General features: G+C 36.2%; 1 protein-coding gene across 3 annotated transcripts in view; it reads left to right on the forward strand.

Moving 5' to 3' along the window:
• COG5 (component of oligomeric golgi complex 5) overlaps positions 1-13,635 on the forward strand; it is a 378,471-nt gene that overhangs the window by 303,801 nt on the left and 61,035 nt on the right. The gene's annotated exons all lie outside the window — the stretch shown is intronic.

Raw genomic sequence — 13,635 nt, forward strand, 5'->3', positions numbered from 1 at the left:
AACCTTTAATGTTTTCTTATTTCTGATCTGTAGCTTATATATAAACATAACATATTTTTTTATTTAAGAAAAGTTACATTGTGTTATACATATTGTTTTGTGAATTGTTCATTCATTTTACAATATATCAAGATGTTAATATATGCATAATATATTTTATTTATGTGTAGAATAGTTTATTTCTGTGCTCTTAATGTACAGTTAGATGATTTTGTAGTTGATTTAGCATTGAGGCTTCACATCTGAGTTCTAAGCAATAGAATTTAGTTCCTCCAATATGTATTCAACTTAGTATGGGTCATGTGAATATCAGCTTTCTAGATGCTCTTTTGTAAAAGTAAGATCAAGGTTTTTTAGATTTTCATTTAAAAATTCTTATTTGTCTTGACAGCAATTGTGAGTTTATAATTAACTAAGTAGAATTTTGTGTTTCAAATGCACACATACCTATAGGTGTGATATTATAATATTTTATGACTGAACTGAACAAATTATTTAATGGTGATATATTAGATTTGTTTGTATAGTCTGAAATGTGACCTTTAGAAGAAAAGGTCACTAGACCTTACAGTGGCAAGTTTGGGAGTTTTTGTTTGTTTTTGAGATGGTCTTACTCTGTCGCCCAGGCTGAAGTACAGTGGCATGATCATGGCTCATTGCAACCTCCACCTCCCAGGCTCAGAGTATCCTCCCGCTTCAGCCTCTGGGCATGCCAGCATGCCTAACTAATTTTCTTATTTTTTGTAGAGATGGGGGTCTCGCCACATTGCTCAGGCTGGTCTCGAACTCCTGGGTTCAAATGATCCATAGCCTTGGCCCTCTGAAGTACTGGGATTACAGGTGTGAGCCAATGTACCTAGCCACAATGGAAAGTTTTAATTAGTATTTTCCTTGTCCTCTGTGTGCTAAAAGGAAACTAAAATATTAATATATATTTTAGTGGCACCTTTAAAATTTATAGGCTTGTAAACTTTTTTGATATCAATTTTGGAGGCAAATATATTAATAAGTATTCCTTTTAAAAACTGAAGGGCATTTTCCCACACTAACCATTATTTGATGATTCCAGGGAATGGCATCTAGAATCTTAGTGTAAATGGCAAATGTTATGAACTGTGAGAAAGGAGATTGGCATTTAATTAGGTTGCAGACCATTTGAAACAGTAATAGGAATGACATTTAAGGGGAGGTCTCAACTTCAATGCACATCAGTAGCTGTGTATGAGGTCATTAGTTCTAGACACTAAGGTTTTATTTTAAGACTTTGTAAATATGCAATTTATTCTTCATATAATTTCATAAGTTGGAGACTTGACATTCCTATGATGGAAAAAAGCATACATGTGTGATATTTAAATGATATAGAGACATGAGCTCAAATATGAGTTCAATTTTTTTTTTTTTTGCTTGTTTGTTTTTAGTTTTAAAAGTATTGGCCAGGTCTGGTGGCTCATGCCTATAATCCCAGCACTTTGGGAGACTGAGGTGGGCGGATCACCTGAGGTCAGAAGTTCAAGACCAGCCTGACCAAAATGGTGAAATCTCATCTCTACTAAAAATACAAAAATTAGCCAGGTGTGGTAGTGCGCCAGGAGAATCACCTGAACCCAGGAGGCGGAGGTTGCAGTGAGCTTAGCTTGCACCACTGCAGTCAAGCCTGGGCAAACAGACTGAGACTCCATCTCAAAATAAATAAATAAAAGTATTATTTAATGGAGATTTTAATGTCATCTACATGGACTGTCACCCCATATATTATTATATGGTAATAGCTTCTGTTGTTAATACAAAAAAAAAAAAGGTCAAAGGAAATATGAAATCACTTGGAAGAGTTTTTATATTATGTGCAAACAGGTGAAACAAATCAGTAGTGTCTTTTTGACCAAATGCACTTTCACTGTAATATAAACGCAACACACCAATCCTTTTAGGTTACCTGGCTAGCCTCTTGATCCTTTTTTTTTTTTTTTTTTTAAGAGAAAGGGGTCTCCCTGTGTTGGCCAGCTTGGTCTTGAACTCTTGGCCTCAAGCAACCTCCCACCTCAGCCTCCCAAAGTGAGCCACCACGCCTGGCCCTCTTGATCCTTTAGATAGCCTTCCACTCTTTGTTACCACTCTTCTTACATTGGACTGTTTTGGGATTACTTCATCCTTTCTTCAAGATAGCTTTCTGGCCTGACACACTGGCTATACCTATAATCCTAGCACTTTGAGAGTTCGAGACAGAAGGATTGCTTGAGCCCAGTAGTCCAAGACTAGCTGGGGCAACATAGTGAGACCCTGTGTCTACAAAAGCAGAAGAAAAAAAGATAGCTTTCTGACTTGCTTCTCAGACCTGTAAGAGCTTCATTTTCGGGGGGCTTTGGCAAGTCAATACTAGACGAACTGTCAGGACTAAGAGTCAGTAGATCATATTGAAGACAGAGAGCAATGACAAATAATATTTTCAAGAGAAAGTAAAAAATTTGAAATTGTTAGTTAAAGCAGGTCAAAGTCTGTGTTAGTTATCTCTTGTCATAAGAATGTTGTGTAACTGACAACCGCTGTTGGCATGGGTGACACGCAGTAAGCATTTTTGCTCATGCTTCTCGGGTCATATGGGGGCTAGCTAGGTGGCTTTACTGAGATTGGCTGGGTTTACTCATAAGACTGGGTGGCTGCTGTTCTAGACTGGCCTTAACCATATTAAAACTCTGCTCTGTAATATGTATCTCTAATCCTGCAGCAGGCTATCCTGGGCCTGATCTCATGATGAAGACACGGCGCAGGAGAGAAAATATTCCCATAAGTCTCACTCACCAAAACAACCCCTCCACAGTGCAAAATTAAGTAGCAAAGAATGTACATACAAAGTGGGTGAAGAACTGGGATGAATTATGCCATCTATCACAAAGCCAAATTGAGAGCATGTAACAATGAAAAAAGAGAGCTCATGAACTTTTTTAATTTTAATTTTTAATATTTAGAGACAGGGTATCGCTATGTTGCCCAACTGTTACGCAGGGAGTATTCGCAGGTGTAACCAGTGTTCTCTAAAGCCCCAAACTCCTTGGCTCAAGCAGTCCTGCCTCAGCCTCTCAAGTAGCTGGGACCACAGGCAACTCCACCACACCTGGCTGAGCTTTTATTTTTATTCCCAAAGATGTACGCTCCCTACTTGAATCCGAATGGTGGGTTTTTGTTAAATTTTTATGTCATTTGACACCACCTTCACTGCCAAAGAAGAGAGAAATTCATTGCCATGGTAATTTACTTAATGATTTCAGTTAATGTTAATATTACTATAAAAATCATAAGCCTTTTTTCTATATGACTTTTAAATTATGTATGTTGACCTCTTATCACATTTTCTAATCTTTATTGTACTAAACCTCTTTTCATTACCACAGGCATATAATATTCAAACATTTTTCCTTTTCTATTTTTTTATCTTTCTCAATTAAAATTTTTTTTCTTCATTCCAGAATATAAAGTTTTTTAGTATCTGAGTAAATGGAATCCTCCACACCCACCCTAGAAAATATTAGTATTAGAAGTTTGAAAAGAAATTGAGTAATTGAATCTTGCACCATAATTTTTTACTGCCATGTTATCACTTCAGTACCATCAAGAAGATTTTTGAAATACGTTATTTAGTTTTTCCAGATGTTCTCATTGAGAGAATTGATCAATTACATAGTCAATTTTTTACTGTGATTGGGAGTCCTAACACTATAGAGCTTTTATATCTGTTGAAGCATATTAGTGATCAAGTAGAGCTTTTAATCCTACCCTTTTCCAAGGTATCGACTATAATTTAATGCCTTCATGTATGCTTAGAAATTACGCTATTTGAAAGTGTATTTCTGGGAGATAAAATTGTCAACATTTAGTCAAAATTAGGCTGTGGTTTACTCAGAGCACCCTCCTTCCTAGCATACACCCACATACAAATGCATATCACATTAAAGATATAGCTGTACTCATAATAAGATTTAAAGAAAACCTGCGTTTACTGCCCAGGGCCACTATAGGCATCAACCTAGTGCGACAAACAGCAAGATTGCCTTGCAAATGGAACTAAGGCCAAAACATGCTTAGGAACTACATCTGCAGTGTCCCAGTGTGACACCAGCTACCAGCATTAGATAGGGTTCTGAATTGGAGACCTGCAGTAATGATAGGGAGGGAGGCATGATTAATGGGGCAACTATAACTACCCCTCTCCCAACACATGTATTAGGCACAAACCCAGAATGAGGAAGACTTCCTTTTAAAAATTAGGATGCAAACTAAAACTCCGCATTTGAATATAAGCAAGCTTGTTTGATTCTTAGAAGCTATGGATTGTCTTTGATTATCCTTTGCTATATCAGACATGTAGCACACTTTTGAGCAGCTTTTACTCAACTCGCTAGTATTAGGTTGTGCCAGTTTAGAGTATTTTCTGAGACATATCTAAAAGCAAAAATGATGACATGGAAAGATTCTCTCTGTAATGGGAATTAAGAAAAATCCTCTGCCTCTTTCTCTATCTCTTAGAAAATCTTTTTAGCATATTCAATATCTTAGGGCAGGAATTGATAATCTAGCAATGGCAATGGGTTTAGGGGATCTGTGGATCCTAGGAAATTATAAAACTTATAAAACTTAGTTCCATTTGCAAGTTTTATGAAAACAGAAGTATTTTTCAAAATATTTTTGAAATTGTGAACCCCATATATCTGAGACAGGTCTCAGTTAATTTAGAAAGTTTATTTTGCCAAGGTTGAGGACTTGCAGAGACACAGCCTCTGGAGGTCCTGACGACATGTGCCCAAGGTGGTCAGAACACAGTTTGATTTTGTACATTTTAGAGAGTCATGAGACATCAATCAACATATGTAAGATGAACATTGGTTCTGTCCAGAAAGGCGGGACAATTCAAAGTAGGGAGGGAGCTTCCAGATCCTAGGTAGATAAGAAATAAATGGTTGCATTCTTTTGGGTTTCTGAATAGCCTCTCCAAAGGAGGCAATCAGATATACATTTATCTCAGTGAGCAGAGGGGTGACTCTGCATAGAATGGGAGGCAGGTTTGTCATAAGCAATTCCCAGCTTGACTCTTCCCTTTAGCTTAGTGATTTTTGGGGCCCCAAGATTTATTTTCCTTTCACAGAATTTTCCTGGGAAAATGCTCTAACAGATTTTAAAGAGGCCTGTGATTCTTCCTCCTCAAGTAACTGAAAGTTATCTGGAAAATCCCCCAGGTATTTGAAAGTTAAACAGCAAACATTTAAATGATCTATAGGCCAAAGAGGGATATTTTTAAAAAATATATTTCAAGCTAAATAAAAATGCAAATAGAACAAATGTATTAGCATTTGTAGGATGCAGCTAACTCAGCAAAGTTCAAATCGTTAAATACTTTTATTGGGCAGGAAAAAAGATCTCAATCAAGGATCTAATCTTCTACCTTAACAAACTAAAATGAGAAAAAAAAAAAGAGCAAATTAAACCATAACACATAGTAAGAAGGAAATAATAAAGAAGAGAGCAGAAAACAATCAAGTTAAAAAAAAAAAATAGAGAACATGATTAAAGCCAAAAGCATATTCTAGAATTATGATTTTAGTAAAATCATTGTATACAAGGTATCACTGAAAACCAGCTATTTCTATCTACCAGCTACAAACAGAAAATAGAATTCACTTTATAAAAGGCTATTTACAGTGGCAGCAGAAAATAGCAAATTCCAGAATTTGATATTTTCAAATTCTAGGAATAATTTGACAAAATATGGGCAAGACTTTACACTGAAAGCTATAAGTTGTATTGAGAGAAATTGAAGAAGAATTTTTGAAATGATGGTATATATGCTATTCATGTATTAGATGACTCAGTATTATATGGAGGTTGATTCTTCTGAAATTGATCTATAGATTTGATGTAATTCCAATAAAAATTCTAACTTTAAAAAAAGTTGATCAGTTGATTGTTAAATTTTTACAGAAATACAGAAATGTCAAGAATAACCAAGACACTTGTTTTAAGAGATGGAGTCTTGCTCTGTTACCAGGCTAGATGCAATGTCATGATCTTTGCTCACTGTAGCCTGGAACTCCTGGGCTTAAGGGATCCTCTGCCTCAGCCTCCCCAGTAGTTGAGATTTCAGGCATGAGTTACCACACTTGGCAATCAAGACACTTTTTTAAGAAGAGGAACAATGCAGAGCTATTTGCTCTACTAGATAAGAAGACTCATAAAGTTATAGTAAAGGCCAGGTGTGATGTCTCACGCCTGTAAATCCCAGCACTTTGGGAGGCTGAGGAGGGAGAATTACTTGAGATCAGGAGTTTGAGACCAGCCTGGGCAATTGAGTGAGATCTCATCTCTACAAAAAAAAAAAAAAAAAGTTCTAGTTAAGATAATGAAGTATAAAGTATTATCACAGGTATAGAAAAATGGAACATTGAAAGAGAAACAGTCCCACATATATATTAAAATTCACACTAAACAATTAATTTTACCAAACAGCCACTTTTCTCCAGTTAAACATCAGCTGCCTAAAATAAGATTACCAAAACGAAATGTAGTACATATTTTGGAAGTTTGGAGAAAATGAGTAAAGAGGGGTGTGTGTGTGTGTAACATCTTTCTTTTCTTGGGTCTAGATTTTTTATGTTCACTTTTGGTAATTCAAAACATATGTGAGGCTGGGCGACATGGCTCACGCCTGTAATCCCAGCACTGTGAGAGGCCAAGGCAGGTGGATAGCTTGAGCCATGGAGTTCAAGACGAGCTTGGGGGATATGCGAAACCTCATCTCTACTGAAAATACCAAAATTAGTGGGATGTGGTGGCACATATCTGATGTCCCAGATACTTGGGAAGCTGAGGCAGGAGGATCACTCGAGCCTGGAAGGCGGAGGCTGTAGTGAACCAAGATCATGGCCACTGCACTCCAGCCAGAGTAATAGAGGGAGGTCCCATCTCAAAAAAAAAAAAAAAAAAAAGGCATATGTGAGTACTATCTTTGCTAAGAACCCAAGAGAGAGAACTTTTTGAAAAAGTTTATGGCTTTCAGTTCTGTTTCAATTTTTACCATATGTAAGATTTTACAAGAAGGAATAATTTGATTAGTATTCAGAGGGACTGATCACAATGAATGGAACTGAAGAGGCAAGTCCAAGTGCCTAAAAAGGCAGTAGCAGCCTGGCGATTATTGAAGCAATGTGTGTTCTGGACTTTGGTTATACCACCATAAAATGATACCTTCAACCCCAGATCCTCTTTCTTGTAAGCCTGGACTCTTGAATATTGACAGACTTAAAACTGATTAAATGCTCTTGCTTTTCCAGAATTCCTTGTGACCCAGTCTGACATCCTTGAAACTATGTAACCTTAACCCTAGATCCTGCCAGCTCTAACAGACTATAGTAAGGGCTTTGGCCTTCACTCAGAATGAGAGGGAAGCTATTTAATGGTTGAATGCAGAAGGAGGAAATCTAATGCAAAAAGGAAGGGTTAGAATGCAGGAAGTAATGATAAGCACAAAACATTGATAAACATGTAGGTAAATCTAATCTTTAATTGCATGAAATAAGAATAGTAACTAATATGGAACATAGAAGTAAGATGGAACTAAAATACAAGTCCACATTAAGGTATAAAATGAGGAAAGAGTGATGGATATTAAAGCATTTTAAAATGCATGTCATTGTTCAGGATTGTAAAGCCATAGATATATTCACTTAAGTTGAATGTAGTTTACTTTTTTTTTTTTTTTTTGAGATGGAGTCTTGCTGTCACCCAAGCTGGAATACAGTGGCGCGATCTTGGCTCACTGCAAGCTCTGACTCCTGAGTTCACGCCATTCTCCTGCCTCAGCCTCCCAAGTATCTGGGACTACAGGCACCTGCCACCACGCCCAGATAATTTTTTGTATTTTTGGTAGAGACGGGGTATCACCAAGTTAACCAGGATGGTCTCATTCTTGTGACCTCGTGATCCCCCCGCCTTGGCCTCCCAAAGTGCTGGGATTATAGGCATGAGCCACTGTGCCTGGCTTAAATTGAATATAATATTAATTTAATTATGACTACTGAAAGAATAGAAATAGAATATGTAACTTAGAATTAAGTTAATGGGAAGGGTAAAAAAGGAAATTATCAGTTGAGTAAAAGGCTGAAAAATATACAGAAACAAAGGAGGCAAAAATTGAATCATGACAAATAAGAGAAAGTTTATAATAAGGTAGTAAAATAATTCCAACAAATACATCACTGATCACAATAAATATAAATATACTAAACTGGCCACTGACATTTTTCAATTTGCATAGAATCAATGGCTGAATTCAGCTTCGTGTGACATACCTAAAATATAAGGACAGATAAAGGATGAAAGTAAAGGAATGGAGAAAAAATATTTAGGGCAAATACTAATCAGAAGAATGCTGACAACGATATTAACATCAGACAGAATAGACTTTAAGTCAGAAAGCATTATTAGGGATTGTGAAGGTCACATATTGAGAAAAGGAACAATTTACTAGGAAGGCAAAGAATTATAATATACGTTATAACACGGCCTCAGACTAATAAAGCACAAGTGGATAGAATTATAGAGAGAAATGGACAAATCCACTATCAAAATGAGAGATTGTAGTGGGGAAGAGGGTCAGTCAAGCCACATTGGAATTATAGCCCTTAAAACTACTTCTCTTGAGATGCTTTCTCAAACAGTTATAGCCATTTATGGCAAACACAATCATAGAATGAAAAATATAATAGTGCCATGTTTTGCAAAATGAATTCCTGCTTTCAATCAGGTAAGGAACCTTTTTTCCTGGTTTTACATTGTAAACATTAATATTAAAACCAATATACAGAAAGAACCTAATTAACTTGGAGTTCAGTAATACACTTTTTTATTATTAGGACTTTAGTTGAACTGAAGGTTATTTTTGGACTATATATAAAGAATTTCTTAGGCCAGGCGCAGTGACTCACGCCTGTAATCCCTGCACTTTGGGAGACTGAGGTGGGCGGATCACCTCAGTTCAGGAGTTCGAGACCAGCCTGACCAACATGGAGAAACACCATCTGTACTAAAAATACAAAATTAGCCAGGCATGATGGTGCATGCCTGTAATCTCAACTACTGAGGAGACTGAGGCAGGAGAATCGCTTGAACCCAGGAGGCAGAGGTTGCAGTGAGCCGAGATCGTGCCATTACACTTCAGCCTGGGCAACAAGAGTGAAACTCCATCTCAAAAAAACAACAAAAAAGAATTTCTTACTACGAAAAGTAATAATGCATGTAAGATTATAGATTTAATTACATTTAAAAAATTTTTTTTTTAAATAGAGGCGGGGATCTCACTATGTTGTGCAGACTGGTCTCCAACTCCTGGCCTCAAGCGATCCTCCCACCTCAAGCTCCCAAAGTGCTGGGATTACAGGTGTAAGCCACCATGTCTGGCCCTTACCCCAATTATTTTTTTTAATTGTATTGATTAATTAGGCCTTAATACTAGGAAGCTAGGATTTTAGTTATTCTGTATCCCTCAGAGTAATAAACTGTCATTCTTTTTTGAAATTCTGTAGTTTGAAGTTTAGTTTGTACTATAATCAAATTACTGTAAATCAAAGAGGCCTTATTCTCTACATTTCATGTAGATATGAAGGATTTTTTAAGTTGTTAATAAATTACTTACAGTATTCATTATTGGAAAGTGGGAAAAGCTCAGCATACCTGAAAGTGAACAGTTCTTTCTTTTTCAAATGATTAGAAATATGCAGACTTATGACTCTAAATTTAATTAACGAGGCCAGTGTTTAGGTCATGAGTAGGTAGAAATTCTATCTGCTGTTCGAAAGCTTAAGACCCTTTCAAGAAAAATAAAAGCTCTTAGGGAGGATAATAGATTTGATTAAATGATTCATTCTTAGCAAATTGTGTTTGCATTTCTTACCCCCTGTATTGCCAGGTAGAGATTTTGACAGGAACATGGGAAATCTAGAGAAGGTTAATGAGAAAGTTAGGTTGAGAAAGGGGCTTTGTGTGGTGGGAATTGGTGGTGTTTGAGCAACAGAGCTTTGAATTACAAAGCTGTATTTTATTCCTGTGTGCTGTTCATATTCGTCTCTCATGAATAAACAAGACATGATTTTGTTTCTCACTTTTCGGTTATATATTAACTGTTCAAACTGGATCCTATCTCAAGCTATCATCTCTTTAATAACAGATTTTGTGTGAAGATTTAGTCTGATGTTAAGATACAGCTTTACCATTGAATCTGTTCTGTGGTTCAATTATACCTGTCTTTATTTTGTAAATAGCTAGTAAAAAACCTCTTTTTTAAATTGTCAAATATTTGATAAATTTAACAGTCAAAGGTATAACTAAGAACCAAGAAGGCCATGAACTCATTCTCTGAACTGCTAGAATTGATATTACAGTGTCCATATACTAAAACACACACACATAACTCATAGGAAAGTCTCCCGGCTTTAACATCGTTAGTCCTCTGGTTTCCCACTTCAAAGCAAATTAGACCAAGATGAGGGAAGAATATCAAAAAAAGATCAAAAAAGAGAAAGTTTACACCTTAGAAATAAGGGGAGGACTCGTCAAATCACTAAAATTTAAAGAAGAATAGGAAACACCAAATATCAAAAGAGGTCGTAATCTAAGTTTGTTTAATGAATGTTTGTTTAATGCAGCTATATATACCCTACTCAGCTCGGATAAAGTCACTAAAAGCAGAGAAGAGATGTAACAGCATAAACACACTGCTCAAACACTAGTGAACATTTATAATGGTTAACCTAAGTAGAATTTGCCTTCTTCAGGTACATGTTCTGTGTATCTTATTTATGAAACCAGGAAAGTGTGACATACACTGTGGGAATATTTTCTTGAAAATATTTTCTGATAGTTTTAGCACTCAAGAAAATTAGTTTCTTTTATTTTCAAAGTTCAGTTAGATCGATGTGCTGGGAAAGTGACAAATTGCTGTGTGAACCTACAGATTCCTATACATTTTCAAAAACGTAACCTAAACCTGGATTCCACATAAAATATAACTTCTAATGTATTACAAACTCACACACGTGTGTGTGTGTGTATTATTATTATTATTATTTGGAGACAGGGTTTCTCTGTCACCCAGGCTGGAGTGCAGTGATATAGTCACAGCCACTGCAGCCTTGACCTCTTGGGGTCAAAAAATCCTCCTGCCTCAGCCTCCTGAGAACCTGGGACTGTAGGCAAGAACCACTATACCCAGCTAATTTTTTCATTTTTTGTAGAGACAGGGTCTCACTATGTTGCTCACGTTGGTCTCAAACTCCTGAGCTCAAGCAATCCTCCCACTTCGGCCTCCTAAAGTGCTGGGATTACAGGCGTGAGCTACCATGCCTAGCATATACAAACTATATTTAGCCTGAATGATCTTTGATAATTTAATTGTGAGCACATACATATTTAAGCATATAATTTTACATTTTTATAGGATAATTGGCTTGTTATAATAAGCTAAGTGATATTTAATCATAACTCTTACATTCCTTAATCTGAACCAGGTAACCTATGATGAAAGCATTTGAAAAATAAACATGAATAAAAATTAAGACTGAGTGTGGTGGCTCACACCTGTAATCTTTGGAAGATCCCAAAGATGACTTCTTGAGCCCAAGAGTTTGAGACCACTGAGGGCAAAAAGTGGACCCTGTCTCTACAGAAAATTAAATAATTAGCTGGCCATGGTGTTACATGCCTGTGGTCCCAGCTACTCAGGAAGCTGAGATGGGAGGATCACTTGATTAGGAGGTCGAAGCTGCAGTGAATCATGATCAGCTTGCGTGACAGAGGGAGACCCTGTCTCAAAAAATAAAATAAAAATTAATTATTTTTGTCTATGTCACAGATCAGTAGATTAAAAAGTACTTTGATGAGATTATCTTTCCCCAAATCCTTCCTTTGGTCAAGTAAACAATAACCAAAGCAGTTTATCTTGTCATATTATCTTAAATCTTTCAGAGATGGAGATTGTGTCCTTTTAATGTTCATAATGTATGAAATTGTATTCTATAACCATTTCTAAGTATATTCTACAAGTAAACCTTTTAGATACTTTATAGAATTCCACAGTGCTGTTTACTAGTATTTTACTAACCTTCCTCTTTATGTAATGCTTCATACTATTTCTTTACATTTTTGCTTTTTTTCCCCAGTCTTTTTGTGAAAGCAAACTGCTACACAGACATATTTGCTTTCTTTTTTTACAGTTAACAGTATAATTTTAGCTACTTTCATTGTTTGTTCCATCATGTGAATTGCCTAATAGACCCAACCATTCCCTTATTCTTAGATATGTTGGGTTTTCCGATTTCTCCGTTTTATAAATATAGTCTTTGTGTATAAACTTTTCTGTATTATTTTCTTATGATACATTTTCTGGGGTTCGTTTTTGGTTTCTGTTGTTGTTTTGAGACAGGATCTGGCTCGGTCACTCAGACTGGAGTGCAGTGGCACAATTTTGACTTACTGCAACCTCAGCCTCCTAGGCTCACACCATCCTCACACCTTAGCCTCACAAGTAACTGGGACCTACAGGTGTGCACCACCACATCCAACTGATTTTTGTATTTTTTGTAGAGATGGGATTTTGCCATGTTGCCTGGTCTGGTCTCAAACTCCTGGGCTCAAGCGATTCTCCTGCCTCAGCCTCCCAAAGTGCTGGGATTACAGATGTGAGCCACCATGCCTGGCTCCATTGTCTGGAATTTTTTTCCAATATATTTCTTACAATATTTTCTTACATATATAAGTGTATGGCAATTTTGAGGCTCTTGGAATATATTGCTGCTTAGTATCTCTTGACCTAGAGGATCATTGAACTGTATATCTAAAAAACTGATATGATGTAGATCAGGAATTGCTAATAGATTTTATGCCCTGGGTCAAGTCTTAGAGATTTGTAGTCACTGCCTGGAGTGCAATGTTGAGAGACCATAAAAGGGCCACAGTTGATTATTGATGTCTTCTATATGCATGGGAGTGGGCATAAATAGACCACTAGAAGTGTTTCCTTAATATCTGGAAAGTAACTTACTTACCCTTTTGTAGTTTATAAGTAATCTATAACATATTATTTTGTTCTTTTTAGACATTTTTTGGAGTCATCAACTTTATAACTCCCCACAAATAATTCTTAGATTTTCTTAATAGAAACGTAAAGTTGTCATCCGACTCATCCCTTGAATTGTCAGTTTTATTTCTTTTACTTTTAGTCCTCAGGCATGATGTTTAGGGAGATTTTGGTCATTTCATCTGCAGATTAACAGTTATATAAAAACATTATTTATGTTGTTATAACTATGTAATTTATTGTTTCAGTTATCTAGTCTCATCAGTTGTTTCTCACACATTGAATTCACATGCTGTTCCTAATGAGCAGATGTACAGAATTAGAATTTCTGAAGAATATTTTGTTCAGATAATTAAATTTAAAAAAACAGTGTATCTTGTCATTTGCATATAAGAATTATTTTAATTTTTATTTAAGGATTTGTTTAGCATTTGGATTCCCTCTCATTCTTTGCTTGTATGTGCACGTGCGTGTGTGTGTGTGTTTGTGTGTGTGTGTGTGTGTTTTACAAATAAACT

Source organism: Trachypithecus francoisi, unplaced genomic scaffold, assembly GCF_009764315.1.
Source record: "Trachypithecus francoisi isolate TF-2019V2 unplaced genomic scaffold, Tfra_2.0 Lachesis_group4, whole genome shotgun sequence".
Lineage (NCBI taxonomy): Eukaryota > Metazoa > Chordata > Mammalia > Primates > Cercopithecidae > Trachypithecus > Trachypithecus francoisi.